The 14,814-nt window shown below is 35.9% G+C and overlaps 2 non-coding genes across 2 annotated transcripts; both read left to right on the plus strand.

Annotated features, from left to right (window-relative positions):
- Positions 1-6,952: 6,952 nt before the first annotated feature.
- On the plus strand, positions 6,953-7,058 carry LOC111439052. The gene has a single exon (XR_002709739.1). It is a non-coding gene; the product is annotated as a U6 spliceosomal RNA (small nuclear RNA).
- A 1,216-nt stretch (positions 7,059-8,274) lies between these two features.
- On the plus strand, positions 8,275-8,378 carry LOC111439057. Its single transcript, XR_002709743.1, has one exon. It is a non-coding gene; the product is annotated as a U6 spliceosomal RNA (small nuclear RNA).
- The last annotated feature ends 6,436 nt before the right edge of the window (positions 8,379-14,814 follow it).

Below are 14,814 nucleotides of genomic sequence, written 5' to 3' on the forward strand. Positions count from 1 at the left end.
AGGTAGTCTATTGTTTTAGCCAATAGAAGCAACGAATAGGTAGATATTGTTCTAACCTCAAGTGGGTGTAAGAATAGGTAATTTATTTACTTAGCCTAAAAAGGCGAAGTCATAGGCAGTTGTTGTTTGGTGTCACAATCAACGATATGATTGTGACACCGAAAAAGTTATCGAAGATGATGACTAAGTTAAGTGGGGTGGAGTGTCATAACCACACTAAGAGAAAATAAGTTGTGACCTCCACACACAAGACAGTCAAGGGGCGACCCTCAAGTGGCGTCAATCCGACCATGGGAGGGTCAAGATTGAAAAGTGTTATGGTGCAACCGAGGAGGATAGTACATCATCCAACACACCAAGAGTATGCATTCAAGTTAAGCTGAGGCATATGCAAGATTCGAGAGATCGAAGCGACACAAGTGTCAAAGACAAGCTCGAAGAGGGCTGGGCTTGCTCGACCAGAAAGAGGTCTAGGAGGTTTGTGAACCAACTTGTAGGTCCATACGTGCTCGTGTGGATCGTGTGTAGGAAAATTAAGTACACATCCAAATTGTCCATTTAGGATAGCTACCGTAGGAAAATTGATAGTTATGATAGGTCCCACTCATGAAACTGTACGTGATTGCATTTAACTCCGATAGGGGTCACTTAATGAGTATTTCTTAGAATACTCAAGCCATATGCTACTTCCATTTTAGGTAAAGGCAATGCACTCTTGTGCAGCTAACGAGGATATTGCAAGTGAAGACTATGACACATGCATAGAATAATTGTATTTAAATTCCTAGACCATCGGTTAGTATAGGGCATTTTTTAATTTTAATTTTTACTTTTTTTTTATACTTTTATTATGTTCCTTTAAAAACGTTTTCAACATGTAAGTCCATGCAATGTTTTACGATGATGTTTTCAATGTTTATTTTCGCGTAAAAGATGATGATATGAAGATGATAGTAACTTTAGATTAGTATAAAATCTAGGGCCGTTACAAAATCTTTGGATGCCATTTTTAATTGGGAGTCAAGGTAAACTTGAAAATAATATATAGGTAAAATATTCTAATCAATAAAATAGACAGGGTAGTTATAATAAAATCCGTCTTTAAAGAGTTAAAATTAACTATTTAAGGTAAAAGAAAAAACATTAATTTAGTTTACTTGAAGCTTGATATTTTTTTTTTTTTTTTTGCAAAGGGTGACCAGGTCTCTAATGTCCCTTTGAAACTCTCCCTCCTATAGTGGGTGAGAATAATTCTGTGAAGTCTATCCTTTATATATAAAATGGATATGCTTCTTAGATGTAGTTTGAGGGTGTTTTTTCAATAGATGACTTCATTGATTCCCATTCTACGTGTTTAATGCAATTATTCTGGTTGTTGTCGTGTTCTTGTTGTTGTTTCCAACTATTTCTTGGATTTTCTGTCAATTTATAAATGTCTGAGCATTCCTCTGTCATTGCTGAATATTTTAGAGTGTCATTGACATTAAATTCTATTTGTTGATCATTCATTCTCAACATTATAGTTTCCTTGTGAACATCTACCATTGTTCTTCTTGTTTTCAAAAATTGTCTCTCCAAAATAATTCGTACATCGCAGTCCGCTTTATAATCTAGAACAATAAAATTTGCTGGAAATATGAATTTATCCACTTGAATTAAAATGTCTTCGATCTTTCCTAGGGGATAAGTGCTGGACCTATTGGCTAGTTGGATGGTGACTGTAGTTGGCCTAGCCTCACTAATCCCTAACTTCTTGTAAATGGCTAGAGGTATTAAGTTGATGTTTGCCCCAAGGTCATATAATGCTTGCCCTAACTCCTTCCTCCTATTAGTGAGTTCATCCTACAAGAATTTAACATAATTTGACATTTTCTTCAAAGCTTCCACCCGTAGTATGTTTATATGAAAATTGACTTCCTCTTTCTTTTTATTCTTTGTGGAAAAGGAGGTGTTAATATGTACGTTCTACTCTCTTCTTCATTGTTGACTATCGTTTGTGTTTTAGGAGACTGTACTGTTTTAGCATAATTTTTGTTTTGATCCTTTTGTTTAGTAGTTTACTCATTTCTCTGCTATATATTGTTGGATGATAAAAGTCCCACATCAACTAATTTAGGAAATGATCATGGGTTTATAAACAAAGAATACTCTCTCCATTGGTATGAGGCCTTTTGGGGAAGCCCAAAGCAAAGCCACGAGAGCTTATGCTCAAAGTGGACAATATCATACCATTGTGGAGAGTCGTGTTCGTCTAGCATGGTATCAGAGCTATGTCCCCTAAACTTAGTCGTGCCAGTAGATTGGTAAATCCTCAAATGTCGAACAAAGAACTCCAAAGGAGTCAAGCCTCCTCGAAGGTACGAAGACAAAAATGACAAAGACTCCAAAGGAGTCGAGCCTCGATTAAGGGGAGGCGTGCCTTGTTCGAGGGGAGGTGTGTAACTCAGTCGCTAATGTGTTGACCTTGGCTAATTTCTTTTCATTAGGCATTGGCTTGTTCAGGACCATATGTCATTTGATTTTGTAGTCCAAAAGCTTGGAGGGTAATTTGCCTTAGGTGGCATTTGTTGATTGTATGAACTTTGTCTCTTCCATGAAAAGTTTGGATGGTTTCTCCACCCCAGATTATAAGGGTTTCAGAAGAGATTACTTTTCTGGTTGCTAGCTTGATTCCCCACCTAAAAAATTGAAGCCAAATTACACGGTTATTGATCAAAGTGTGTTCTTTTCTACAATATACACAAGATTCAGTTGTTATTTGAGTCATTACAGAAGCAGTTTTGACTAGTGCATTAGTCATTGAATCTTGTCTCAATGCTAGATTTTGTAAAATATTAGTCACCGAAGCTAACTGAGCATCAATAGAGGTCGAAGCATCAACTTCAAGTACTCATCTAGTCTTCTTCTCTTTTGCACCTTTTTTCGTTTTCCCCTTTGGTAGCCTCCTCTTCTTTTTAGGTAACCTTTCCTTTTTATACTATTTGTTTCTTCCCATTTGGGGCTGAGAAAGGATAAGTCATCCACCTAGGACGTTTCTAATTGGGTAGTCAATGACCCACGTGGCTTGCTTTAGATTATAATTTATGTCATCCCCGAAAAAAATTAGCATAGCAATTTGTAAAAACAAGTCATCCCCAATAGGTTTGTTTCCAAATTTGATATGATATCATGGTTCAACATAGTGTGAAATTATACTAAATAACTCAACTAAGTATATAATTAGGCTAGATTTATATAAATTGATATTCTTTTCATGTTGAACCATAATGAACGATTTCATGCTTACTAATTAGAATAAATGGAGCAATTAATAAAAAAATAGTGAGCATGAGTACAAAATTAACTACAAAAAAAAACTTGGTATAACTTTACTTTTAAAGAGTTATCACCCTCCTCGAATTAGAATAATAACCTACCTGCCTAAGGAACAATAAACTACCTACCATATTTCCTTTCAAACTAAAACAATTAACTACCGACTCACACCCACTCTCAAGTATAACAGTATAAGGTCATGGCTCCCCATTAGGTACAACCAGGCTACTTCAGTAGTATATCCTCTATGACATTTGGGATCTCTTATGGGTGACAGTTGAACTGTGTGTATCCAATAAACCCTAATTCCTCTTAGCTAGTTCACGAATAGGGAAAGCGCCCTTATCGTCCTTACAAAATACCTAGTCAATCCAATGTTCGGTAGAATTCAAAATTGGGTTCTAGGATCTTAATAACGTTCAGTAGTAGCTTATGGTCTATACGATCATTATAGATATTTTAGAGCACATTGCATCATCAAATAACAACACTTGGCATAAACGGGATCCCAAACTCTAAATCATGCATTTATAAATGCGAATATGCATACATCATGCTCAACATACTCAAACAAGGGATAATGTATCAACCAAGCCATGCTGAAAAGCTTATAAACATATGAATTCTATCAGAGTTTTCAATTATGCATTGTGGAAGCGGTAAAATGAAATAATGTACCAAACCAAACTTTTAGGTTTTTAAGACTTAGTTATCATGATATTAGGTCAAATAGCCTCCTAAACATGATTTCTAATAATTTTTTCATGGTCCTAATCGACCCCTACAAGTATTTTTTTTTGAAACATACTCCATATGGCTAATTACATGTTCAAGTGGTTTTGGGATCACTATTTACGGCCTTTTTGAAACTAAAATTTCTTCAAATTCCTTGAATACGTACCGATTGAGTCTAGTTTTTTAACATCAAATATTATTGTGAGAGCTAGTCTAGAAATAGGTGAACCGACCAAAATAGTAAGCAAAGGTCATTCCATGTAGTCATTTATCTGTTCGATCGTGTTAGAGTTAACTTTTCACAACCTCTCCAGAACTGGGTTTTCCTCAAATTTCTTGAGAATGTCCCAAGTTGAATCTATTTTCTATAATTTTAAAAATTATTGTAAGAACCATATAAAAAAGAATGAACGGATCCAAACAATGTACAATATAAGAAAAGGCAATAGAATGATGTGGCAGTTTCCAACGTTGCCACGTCACTCATTCGTTCTCTAGTGAGTCTATGACCATCTCTACTCGTTTCTTCATGAAACTTAAAAGACCTTCTTACGATTGATCATTTTAGACTCATTTTAATTCATTGGTTTCAAAAACTACACAAATATGTTGAGTCAAAGTAGGTTGCTTGATATTGGCTTACCTAGAAAATAAAGTCAAGTTGCTCTCGATTTGGGCGATTTAGAGCTTATCTCCTCTCAACTTCTTCAACAACCTAGTTCCTTAATTTTTCCTAAAGCTAATGATATAAGATCCATATCATGACTCAACCGGTGGAGAACAAATTTTGTGGATAAAGTTCTAAAGTTCTAAAATTTCAAAATTTGTTACTCACCAAAAGTCAACTTCTTGGTTCTTCGATTCTAGCGACTTTTAGCTTTTGGTTTCTTTAGCAAATATGTTTCTCGTTACTTTTGACTTTTTAAATATCGGTCAAAGTAGTGACGTAGGGTTGTGCTCTGAGCTTCTAATTCATATATTAAGGTTCAAAAATCTAGGGTTTATTGGAGGTGGTGTTTGAAGATTTGAGGATAAACATGTAAATTCCATCATTTTCCTTATCATTTATGTTTTCTCAAATTTGAATTCCACCAATGCTTCCACTTGTCAAACATCCCATGGTTGATAATTTTTATAATAATCCCAAACTTTTTCTTTAATTATTAATTATTAATTTGGTAATTATCTCAAAAAAATCATCATTTTATAACAAGAATATCAATTTGTCATCTTATGAGCTAGCTTCCAAATTAGGCAGTATTGAGGGGCTTAATTTCCAATTTGGTTAACTATGGGGCCGTTTTCTCAAATTTTCAACTTTTAATGTCATTTTTACAATTTGCCACTTTTTAGGGTTATCTTTATAAATTTGGTTTATTACAAGGGTATTATTTGTAAACGGGATTTCATGTGGGTTAAATTTTTTCTTTCACTCATTTAGAATTATTTTTCCAAAAATACCCTTTTAGGGCTTTTACCTATCTTTTGGTGACTGTTCATGGACTCTACTCGTTTTTCTTTTTCTTTTTCTTTCCTTTCTTTATTGTTATTATTATTATTTATTTATTTATTTATTTATTTATTTTGTAAGATTGAATGCATAGTATTTCTTTGTTTATACATGATTACTGCACGAATCTATTAGGCGGACTCATATATGTACCCTTGGGTCTGACAACATGCTAGCACACATTCATGCCGCTGGAAATCAATAGGGAAAAAAAAAAAAGAGTGTGTATAGTATCTTGCTCTACACATCCATACAATACACATACTAGAGAAGAATCCTGGGCTCGTGACATACAACATACAACACACTTTGCGGGTTTCACGTACCACCCTCAAGTACAGATTTATGACGGTCCGATCCTATTCAGGAGGCTTGACGCTGTGTTCACATTCACTAGGGGCACTCATCATGAGTCTACTACCTGTGTAGTCTCAAGTCCATTTTCATTATCGGTTTATAGAATTGTGGTCTTAGTTTTTATCCCATTCCTACACTTAATTGGAGAACTCACCCTAAGCCATCTACCTGTGTAACCCCAAATCTTTTCCATGGCTAGTTTACGAAATCGTAACTTCTTCCTTACAAAACTACCCATGTAATCCCAAATCCTTCTTCAAGATCAGTTTACATGATTGCAACATCGGCCTTGACTTGATCTTACACTCAATAATAGCTCAAGTGACTTTGGGGTTCTAATGATATTGTTCATACTATTGTTAAGCTTGTTAAGCTTTCTTAATCATTATTAGATGTCATGGAGGTTTATTAGGTCCTAAGGGGCATCTAGGTGATTTAGTCCTCATCTCGCGTTTTTTAAGATGCTTGGGGTTAGCTCCTTGGGGCTAATCCAATCTTTGGGTACACTTAAGTCTAGACATATGATTGCTACTCATAATCCTAGGGTGTTCGATCTATTAGAAATGTACTGGCCTAGGTCTACATGTAAACTGCTCTAGCTCTAGGTACCTAATCTTAACTTGGTTCACTCATGCATACTTTCTTATTGAGATATTTCTATCAATCACCTAAAGCACGAAAAACATAATTTACTTATTCATGCATGCTTATTAGGCAGATATTCATATCAACCAATAAGGAAATCATAATCTAAACATTCAAACAAACTCAATGGGGAAATAACACCCATTAATCATGTATGCCACATATTATAGTATCTTATCTTCCATTCTAGCACAACAGAAAGCATTAAAATCGGTATATATCCTTGTGTAAGCATTACTTGAGAATAGTAAGAATGATTATTTATATGGACGACGCGTGCCTTGCTGAGCTAGCTTTTCCTTGTGTTGGAAGCTTCAACTTTTCTAAAATTTCTCTAGTATAACCCAATTCAAATCATAATGAGGTTAACATCGAAATCGGAGAAGAACAATCGAATAGAGGTCAAAACATGTAAAAATTGGAACGATACAGATGTGATTAGCATGGCCCCTGCAGGAGGATGACACACACCAATCGAGAAATGGTCTAGATTTTTTAATAAATCAGAGTGGCACAGCGGAAGCGTGGTGGGCCCATAACCCACAGGCTCTGTATCAACTTTAATGTCCTCCTAATTTTGTTACTTACATTGCTAACGTTAGCACATGAGCACATGCATGTCCTAAGTACATGTATGAAAAATTGTAATAAACACAACAATCTGTCGAGGCCCACATCAGCTGAAGATGTGGCTCACTGTGGCTCATTCCGTTGTTGTCACATCCAGCCGCGAGCAGCCCTTTAGCTTGACTAGGCATAAACGGCTCACACCGACGCTCTGGTAGCTCTACGGCTCAACTCACCCGATTTCCACCATTTCGGCCCCGAAAATGCCGTTTGAGTTACAATTTTATTTACGAGCAAGATGATGTTTGAGTTACAATTTTATTTACGAGCAAGATGATGTTTGAGTTACAATTTTATTTACGAGCAAGATGATGTTTGAGTTACAATTTTATTTACGAGCAAGATGATGTATGAGTATGACGTTTCATTTACGAGTATGATGCATGTTTTATGTACGTGATTTATGTTTCAATGCATGACGTACATATTATGTTTGATGCTCTTGGGGCTCATTCGATCTTTGGGTGCACTTAAGTCCAGACATATGATCGCTACTCATAATCTTAACGTGCTCGATCTATTAAAAATGTGTGGCCTAGGTCAACATGTAAACCGCTCTAGCTCTAGTGCCCTAATCTTAGCTTGGTTCACTCATGCATACTTTCTTAGGGAGATATTTCTATCAATCACCTAAAGTAGGAAAAACGTAATCTACTCATTCATTCATGCTTATTAGGCAAAGATTCATATCAACTAGTAAGGAAATCATAATCTAAACATTCAAACAAACTCAATGGGGAAATAACACCCATTAGTCACCCATACCACATATCATAATATCTTATCCTCCATTCTAGTACAACGAAAAGCATAAAAATTGGTATGCATCATAAATTCTCATCCTATGGGTATTTCGTTAATTTTCTTTAACATATATAGCATTTTCATCCCAGATATGCTCGCATGCTATTATGTCCTTACGCAAGCATTACTTGAGAAAAGTCAGAATGACTATTTATATGGATGACGCATGCCTTGTTGAGCAAGCTTTTTCTTGTGTTAGGAACTTCAAATTTTCTAAAATTTTTCTAGTATAACCTAATTCAAATCATAATAAGGTCAACATTGAAATCGAGGAAAAACAATCGAATAGAGGTTAAAACGGGTAAAAATTGGAACAATACGAGAAGATTAGCATGGCCCTTGTGGGAGGATGACACACACAAATCGAAAAATGGTCCAAATATTTTATAAATCAGAGTAGCACAGCAGAAGCGTGGTGGGCCCATAGCCCACAGGTCCCAAGATCAAAATCGTTTATTTCCCATTTATTCTACTTAGTGAGCATGAAATCGTCTATTGCGGTCCAACATGAAAAAAATATGATTTGGCATAAATCGATCTTAATTGTATATTTAATTGAGTTATGTGGTAGAATTTCAGACATTTATGCTAAACCATGTGAGAGTAGTAAATTTGGAAACAAATGGGGGATGACATAGAAATTTTAAATCCACGTCAACAGTCCAAGTGGGTCATTGACTACCTGAGAAACATCTTATGTGGACAACTTATTCCTTTTAAGCCCTAAAGCCGAATGAGGAAATGGACAACTTATTCCTTTTCAGCCCTAAAGGGGAACTCATGCGGACAACTCATTCCTTTTAAGCCCTAAAGCCTAATGAGGAAATGGACAACTTATTCCTTTTCAGCCCTAAAGGGGAACTCATGCTCAATATAAAAGGAAAAGGAAGACCAAGAGGAGGAGCCACATTTTTTGGGGAGAAAATCGAATTACACCGCAGCAGCTTCTGCTGTAGTGAACTGCTGTGAAACCAGAGAAGAAGAAGAAAACCCTAATCTAGTAGCTGTTGACAGCAGAAGGAAAAGGAGACCAACAAGGATTGATTAGGGCAAAGAGGTGGACGTGAGAGCTCAAGAGAAGGGAACTTCCACTGACGAACGGCAACAAACTGGGATAACTCTCTATTTCCTTATTCTCTTTCCTTATTCCATCAATTTTACATGATGAAGATGCAGATTCCTCTTTTTAATTCAGTTTGTATGGAGAGCTAAACTTAATAAGGAAGGCAAGAAAGTTTTATATAGTTTAAGTATGTTGACGGTATGATTTTAGTTTATTAAAGAGTTGTTGTTAATGATTTACATGTAGGTTTAATTAGCTAGTTTACATACATAGTTGTTCTCTTATTCGGGAGAAGAGAGGGAGCAATGAAATCCTCTTTAATACTCTAGTTCCATAGTAAGGAGACTTGGAGGGTAATAGAAGGGTTACGAATAATTCTTCTCCTAGAGCCTTGTTAATAGAAAATTACAACGATTATGGAAATAATCACCATTCATGACCCTCGGAAGTGGGCTTAAGAATCTATTAAAAGGAACTAAAATCTACCACAAAACTCAACAACTTATCTATTTAAACTCTCTTAGCAGAACCTTCCTCATTATAGTTGATTTTCTCATCATTTTCTGTTTTTGACAGCAGTGGCACTCTGTTTTAGTTTTGTTTAAATAGTTAAAATCTTCGACACCCATTTGAATGTTACCCAAAAGCTCACTTAAATTTCCAGCGATAAAATTAACCAAAAAGATAGGTTCCCTGTGGAATCGATAATTTACTTATTACTTGCTACTTGTGATAGTGTATACTTGCACTTATTCTTGTGAATTTTACGTCATTTTATTATATACATCCACAAGCGATCAGGTAGCGACTTTAGGTTAGTAGAAATCTAGGGTCCTTACATTTCTCTCCTCAGGCATAGGGTAGGTTATATTTAATATTTACCTTGGAGGTTATATTTAATATTTACCTTGGTTTATTTAGTATTACATGTATGGTAGCGACTTTAGGTTAGTAGAAATCTAGGGTCCTTACATTTCTCTCCTCAGGCATAGGGTAGGTTATATTTAATATTTACCTTAGTTTATTTAATATTACATGTATGGTAGCGACTTTAGGTTAGTAGAAATCTAGAGTCTTTATATTTCTCTCCTCAGGCACAGGGTATGTTATATTTAATATTTACCTTGGTTTATTTAATATTACATGTATGGTAGCGACTTTAGGTTAGTAGAAATCTAGGGTCCTTACATTTCTCTCCTCAATTCTTTCATGAAACTTAAAGATGGAATCTCAAAAAAGAGTTAGAAACTAATATCTCATCTTTTCGTGGACTGTATCCTAAGTTATCAGCTTCCAAATTGAGTACTCAATTTTAGGGTTTATTGAGTAGGATTATTGTTGCATATTCAGGTCACGATTTTTTTCACAAGAATTCTTCCTTATACTCCTCTCAAACTAAATGAATTAATTTTGGAGGACGACTTTATGTAAGTGTGCCCAATATATGATTCCAACCTTCGGTCTGCAACTAAACCCAAAACGTAGAGTTTGATCCTTATATATGTAGCTTGATCTTAGACAAATTATCCCTCAATTCCTCAATCAGATATGCTTTATTTAGTTCCCTAAGTCTAACGAAAACATCAATTTTAAGTAAAATGGGCTTGAAACAAGAGTTTGAGTTTTATCCCCCAAAACTTACATGATATTGAATTTCGCTAATAGGGTACACACTTGGAGTTATTACCCTTTCCGGTCTTTTATGGAAATATTTCTTGGAGGTGCAGAAATCGATTGGAATAGGTCTCACACAAAGAATTAGTGTAAAATCGAATTGAATTTTCTAAGCTCCTTTCGATTCCTTCAATAGTGGACCAAATTTGGGAAACAGGTTTTGGGCATTTTTGCCCCTTCTTTCCTTCACCAAAATTGTGGTTAATCTTATTTAGAAGGTATAGAAAAAAGGGAGGGAAATAGTGGACTATAACTCTCAAATTTGGAAGGAATATGAGAACTCAAAACCCAAAAAATGAAAAGCTTATAACTCGTGATTGAAAGTTAAGTGTTGCTTGCTTCTTGCTCGAAATGAACACACATGGCTCATAACTTAAGAGAAATGATCCACCACGTTTGAAACATCTAGAACCGTCATGATTTCGTAGTTGATTCTTTTGGATCTTTCGCAAGAAAATCCTATGCAGAACGCAGCTTTGCCGAATTTAATTTTGAATTCTAGCCATTGGATTTAATGATCTGTGAACGTTCTAGAGCATATCCAATTCAGAGAGAGATCCAACGACTAGATTTCAAGAATACTATGGAGGATCTAATTTGGTTAGCAATGACAATTTCGTGATTCTTTTAAACTTTATAAATAAGGTAATTTACACTCTCTCAAAATTTTAATATTTTTTTTTTTCTAATAATCCAAATTTTTTTATAAAATTTGTTACCTCTTGTTAGTCATTTTCTCGTTATTGAGTATCTTGAACAAGTTCTTATCCATAAAGAATTAAAATTTGGAGAAATTTTGTAATATATATATATATATATATATATATATATATATTTTCCCATACTTTCTAACTTTTTTTTTTATTATTTCCTTTCTAAATCTTATCCATGACAAATTAAAATTTGGGGAATTTTTAATCGTCTTGTCTTTATACGTTAAGTCCTCTCTCGAGGGAAGTGTATTATGTGCTATCACGTGAGTGAGATGACGTGTACTTTTGTAATATAGACACATGAAAAACATTATGTAGGGTAGATAAGTTTTGTGGGAGTGCGAGTATGTAGGCCACTAGTCCTATTCTTTCTAGTATCTCAAAAAGATCGATGAACATGGGGCATAACTTTCCTTTCTTACCAAAATCTGAACATCCCTCCATGGTCTCCTACATCGAAATTTAAGTTTTTACGCCTTACATCTACATAAATATTTTACGAACTAAAATTTTATTTTTATTAGAAACAAAAATAATTTTAAAAAAATTTGAACTTAAATCAATCTAACCTAAAACTATATGGTTGGGTTGGATCGAGTTCAGTTTTTGTGATGTCCAACATTGGTTGGGGAGGAGAACAAAACACCTTCAAAGGTGTGGAAACCTTCCCCTAGCATACGCGTTTTAAAGCCTTGAGAGGAAGCTCGTAAGGGAAAACCCAAAGGGGACAATATCTACTCGTGGTGAGCTTGGATCGTTACTGGTATCAGAGCCAAACACCGGGCGATGTGCCAGTGAGGAGATTGTTCCCCGAAGGGGGATAGACACGAGGCAGTGTACCAACGAGGACGCTGAGCCCCGAAGGAGGGTGGATTGTGATGTCTCACATTAGTTGAGGAGGAGAACAAAACACGCTTTATAAGATTGTGGAAAGCTTCCCCTAGCAGACACGTTTGAAAGCCTCGAAAGAAAGCCCGTAAAAAAAATATCTGCTACTGGGTCATTAGAGTGAAAAAGAATTTACATCCCAAACAATTGGAATCCAAAAAAAACACTCTCACCCTATCCATTTATGAAGAGAGCCTGTTACACCAAACCCACTTAAAAGAATCATTAAATGAGGTAGTTTTGTTCATTGATTACAAAGTCAAAGTAAATGGCTAAAAATAAATCTCTCTATTTTTATTTATTTATATATAATAAATGCATTGAATGGGCTCTCATTATTTTCAAGCTATTTCATAAAATTAGATGCATCTATGAGATTCTTTTATCTTGACGTTGGTTCATTGATTTAAGGAGAATATTAAATAACGTCATAAAGATCACTTATAAAAATTATTATTTAATATTTTTATATAATTGCTTTCTCAATTAATTTTTTTTTATAGCCGCTTTATCTGACTTTAGTCAGATAAACAAAAAATGAATTGGCAAAACCTACTCCTTCTCATTCCATAAACAATTGAGAGTTATCTCCAGTCATCAATATTGGCATAAAAAAAGTAAAAATGGATAGATAACACATAAATCGAGGGTTATGCGGATCCTTAGACATATATGAAATGAAATAAAGATGCACCAAGCTACTTATGAATGTAACCACAATTAACATCACTATGGTCGGACCAATTTACAAATCGAGCGAGCTCCCCTTGCATGCAATGATGTGGTGGTGAACCTCTCATTCTAATTCAGTGCTCTCCGAACCGTGTGGAAAGGTTTCCCATCACACGGCTCACCAACTTGATCTTTCGCGGGAACCATATGTCCGAACAGGCCTGAAAAAAGAGGTACTCGCTTTCCTTTGCCACTCAAGTGTATGTACAGCATCTGTTGTGCTTAGGCCTCTTCTTCCCTTCCCTAATGAAAGAGTCCACCGCCTGTCTTAGTAGTCAGTCTCAGCGTGCAGGCCTGCCTTTTAATGGGTGATTAAGCGAAGAAAAGGCTGGATCAAGAAAAGGGGGTACTACGAGTCCTCTGCCCCACGCATCTAACCTGCTTGCATGGTTCACTGGTCCCACCGACTAGAAAGAGTGAAAAAGTCGAGACAGAGGTGCGCTTGAAGTGGGGGGTGTGTTGTCCCTATTGGGCCTGGCCCTTCCCCATAAGGCCCCACCGTCGGGGCATAAGCGCCCTCTTACTACCCATATGCAAGGCGCTGTCTTAGCCTTCCCTGACCAGGATCGCTCCCACACCAGTAGCATTCGTGATCGGCCTACTCAATTGTGTATCAATCGTAAAGGCACGGCAGCACAGCCCCCAACCAAGGGAGTGATTACGTCCAGTATGTCCCCCCTTATTCCCGACATGCTATGGTACCCCGGGATGGGTAGGAGCGAGTCGAGTCCGTATCGCCGCAGAGCACCGCGTCCGGATCTGCTCTATCTACTCGGCAATTCATCCGATGACTTCACGGTTGCCAAAGAAGCCCCAAGAAGCATCAAACATTTCCAATGAGATCCATGGAGCAATTCTTAGATAGCAAGCACTAGCTCCCAGTGCGACTTCATAAAAGAAAGAAAAGAGAAAATCGAAGAGAATAAAATGCACGTAGTGTGATTATAGTGGTTCCTTCTTGTCCTAGAAAACGTCCAAAAAAACCAACTACGGAACTACCGAGCAGGGGCACAAAGACGATAAGTAGATACATAATTTCTTTTGTGATCAGACAACAAAAAATCAAACAATGACAGAGCGGCTTGTGATAGATTGATCGACGTTCAAAGAACGCTCGACCGAAGGAATGAGTCACAAGGTGAATTGTCAACCCCAACGTCAGAGGAAATTTTCGGAGACTAGCCCGCTTCCCATTACTCGACGTATTAAACAATAATAGTTATTTTTTTATTGAGCTATATTCATATGGACCTTAAATAATATTTTTTTAAAGTAAATTTATCTAAGTTTTCAATACATTTATATATATGTTCACTCATGTTTTAAGTAAATAGAATATGTATGGAAGATATTTAAAGTTCGAAAACATTATTAAAATATTATATCCCATTTTTAAAAAACAATCAATAAGTGAACCTATTTGTAATTGAAAAAAAAAATAATAACTATTGTTTCATGTTTTCTAACATCTAAAATCGTATCTATAACCTTGAGTTTAGATTTCATTTCCAGGTGAGTTTGGATGCATAGTGGCCCTGTTTTATAAGACCTCTTGAACCGTGTTTGAATCCGCACGCTTGATTCGACCTGATGTTGCAACCCACGCTCCTCCTCAGTGACTGCTTAGCTCGGCTCTACGACTTCAAATGGCTTAAATGGCTCGGGTTGCTCCATTTGTTCCAATTTTTCTAGACCTTCCTTTTTCTTTTTTCTTTTTTTTTTTTTTTTTTTTTTTTTTTTTTTTTTTTTTT

This window comes from Cucurbita moschata, unplaced genomic scaffold (assembly GCF_002738365.1).
Source record: "Cucurbita moschata cultivar Rifu unplaced genomic scaffold, Cmos_1.0 Cmo_Scf00085, whole genome shotgun sequence".
NCBI lineage: Eukaryota > Viridiplantae > Streptophyta > Magnoliopsida > Cucurbitales > Cucurbitaceae > Cucurbita > Cucurbita moschata.